Source organism: Mirounga leonina, unplaced genomic scaffold, assembly GCF_011800145.1.
Source record: "Mirounga leonina isolate KUSES-001 unplaced genomic scaffold, KU_Mleo_1.0 Mir_174, whole genome shotgun sequence".
Lineage (NCBI taxonomy): Eukaryota > Metazoa > Chordata > Mammalia > Carnivora > Phocidae > Mirounga > Mirounga leonina.
This window is the reverse complement of record NW_023270451.1, coordinates 39,745,415-39,748,778: the sequence shown is the minus strand read 5'-3', so window position 1 is coordinate 39,748,778 and position 3,364 is coordinate 39,745,415. Positions and strand designations below refer to the sequence as shown.

At 39.0% G+C, this 3,364-nt stretch overlaps 1 pseudogene; it reads left to right on the top strand.

The window, feature by feature from the left end:
- Window positions 1-225: 225 nt before the first annotated feature.
- Window positions 226-2,212, top strand: LOC118021353 (annotated as a pseudogene).
- Window positions 2,213-3,364: the final 1,152 nt, after the last annotated feature.

Here is a 3,364-nt window from a genome sequence, read left to right as displayed (position 1 = left end):
CCAATTTAACCACAACCATGGGACCTAGCCATTTTAGTATTTTGCTGCTTTACTAAGCATAAAAATATAATCCAGAGGTTAATTTGCACTTCTTTTATTTTTGAAAAATTTTTACATGTTTATTTCTGTATTCACCTACTGGAATCTTAATAATTTTTTATGAATTTGAATAATCACTTTATGGGTTATAACTATTAACCCACTATCTCCTAAACTCAGGCAAGTTTTTCTCATCAGCTACCATCCTTTACCATTTTCATTATGTTTATGTTTATATATTCTAATCTGTCAGTCTCATCCTTTGTGATTTCTTCAATCCATTTAGAACTAAGAAATAGGCTATTTCTTCATAAATCTAATAAATATTCTAAAACATTTTTCTTTTTTCCCTAAAAGAGCCACAGGACTGAAAGGAGCATGGTCCTCTCTTCTCCCCGCCATGGCATACGCTCATCAGTTGATATCAATATACTACAAAAAGGGGGAGTCATTTGGCAAAAATGTTACTTTGCCTGCCAGGTTCAAGGCTCCTATTCGACCTAATGTTGTGAACTTTGTTCACCAGCTTGTGTAAAAACAACATACAGCCCTATGCTGTCAGTGAATTAGCCAGTCATCAAACCAGGGCCGAGTCTTGGGGTACTGGCAGAACCGTGGCTTGAATTCCCAGAGTTCGAGGCGGTAGGACTCACTGATCTGGCCAGGGTGCTTTAGGAAATATGTGTCATGGGGGGCCGGACATTTGCACCAACCAAAACCTGGAGCCATTAGCGCTGCAGAGTGAACACAACACAAGAGATATATCCTCCGCTCTGCCCTGGCTGCCTCAGCCTTACCAGCAAAGGTCATGTCTAAAGTTCCTGAACTTCCTTTGTGGTTGAAGATAAAGCTAAAGGCTACAAGAGGACCAAGGAGGGGGTGCCGGGGTGGCTCAGTTGGTTGAGCGTCCAACTCTTGATTTTGGCTCAGGTCATGATCTCAGGGTTGTGGGACTGGGCCCCGGCTCCACACTCAGTGGGAAGTCTGCTTTAGATTCTCTCTCTCCCTATCTCTCTGCCCCTTCCCCTCCCCACACATGTGTGCTCACTCGCTCTCTCTCTCTAAAATAAATAAATAAATCTTAAAAAAAAAAAAAAGAAAGAAAAAGAAGACCAAGAAGGTTGTTTTGCTTCTTAAGAAACTTAAAGCCTGCTGGGCTGAAGCCTTTATTTGTTGGTGCAAGGCTCTAGTGTTTTTCCTGCCTCAGTCATGGAAGACTGAAAAAGGTGCCAGAAACTCAAAGGAGTTTGGAATGCTGAGCCCCCTACACAGAGAGCAGCTGTTCTGTAGAATCCCACAGCCCTATCATGGACTTTATAGGAATGAGAAATAAACTTTTGTTAAACTATGAAAGAAAAAAGAAAAGAAAAGAAAGGAAAGGAAAGGAAAGGAAAGGAAAGGAAGAAAGAAAGAAAGAAACCTACAACCTGGGATAATATAAAAAAGATCTACGCCTCTCTGCAAATGAGAGCTGGCAAGGGCAAAATGAGAAACAGTCATCGTACTCAGCAAAGGGGACCCTGCATCATCTATAATGAGGCAATGGTATCACCAAGACCTTCAGAAACATCCCTGGAATTAATCTACTTAATATAAGCAAACTGGACATTTTGAAACTTGCTCCTGGTGGGCATGTGGGACTTTTCTGAGTTTGGACTGAAAGAGCTTTCCTCAAGTTAGATGATCCGTATGGCACTTGACATAAGGCTGCCTCCCTCAAGAGTAACTACAACCTTCCCATGCACAAGATGCTTAATACAGAACTTAGCAGAACCTTGAAAAGCTCAGAGATCCAAAAAGCCCTCTGAGCACCATGCAAGAAGAGTCATCGCAGAGTCCTAAAGAAGAATCCACTGAAAAACCTGACAATCATGTTGAAGCTAAACCCACATGCAAAGACCATGCACTGGAACACCATTCTTTGCCAGACCAAGAATCACAAGTTCCAGATGGATAAGACAGTGGCAGCCTTAGAAGCCAAACGAGATAAGAAGGGGGATCCAGGCAAGAAGCTGTGGGAGTGAAGAAAGGAAAGAAGGTTGTTTGTGTTCAGAAGCCAAAGAAATGTTTGGTGAGAAAAAAGGCTGCAGCTACCAAGAAACCAGCAGCTGAGAAGAAGCCTGCAGGAAAGAAAAAAAAAACCATCACAGAAAAAAAGAAGCCTGCTGCATAAACTTTGTTTACTCCATAAATGTCAAATCACTATGGGCAGCTAATTTTGAATAAAGACCTGATCAAAGGCAGGAGAAACATGAAAAAAATTAATAAATCATTTTAAAATAGATTAAAATAAAATCATTTTTATCTATACACATTCAATTCAGAAAGTAAAATTCCCTTTAAGAAGATGAGAAGGAAATAAATAAAAATATGTCTGGTAAAACTGAGACTTCATTCTCCCAGAGCACTGGTTTTAAATGTGGTCCTCCCCAGTAGATGCATCAGAGATACTTAAGGGAACTTGTTATAAACATAGATTCTTCAGTCCTATCTCTGAAACACTGAAGCAGAATCTCTGAGTACAGACACTGGGAAACTTTTAAAAAGATAACCAGATGATTCTCATGCAGATTTAGGATCGAAATTACAAATCAGGAGCAAGATTCTGGTGAGTCATGCACATGGAATTATTAAGATGCCTGAAAATCAGGAGACACTCAAATACAGTCTGCATGAACACATACATGCATTTTTTTTATTATAGGATAGTTTTTTGAGGTATAATTCACACACAACAAAATTCAACCTTTTTAAAAAGTGAATAATTCAGTGTTTTTCATATATCCAGAGTTGTGAAACCATCACCACTATCTAATTAGAGAATATTTCCATCACACCAAAAAGGACACCCATACCCATCAGCAGTCATACCCTCTCCTACTACTCCCCATCCCCAGGCAATCCCTAATCTACTTTCTATCTTGATAAATTTACCTATTTTGGACATTCCATAATACCCAGAAATGAAATGTTCAGATAAATGAAATCATACAGTATGCAGTCTTTTGTGACTGACTTCTGACATTACACTTTAATGTTTTTAAGGTTCATCCATGTTGTGGCATGTTTTAGTATTTCATTCCTTTTTATTGCTAAGTAACATTCCATCATATGGATACACAACCATTATGTTTATTTTTTCATCAGTAGATGGATACTTGGATTGTTTCAACTTTTTGGCTATTATAAATATGCTGCCATGAATGTTCATGTATGAGGTTTTTGTGTGAACATAACTTTTCATGACTATTAGGTCATTAGCTAGAGTTAACTCGCCAGGCTGTAAGGTAACTCCACGTATAACATTTAGAGGAATTGTCAAACC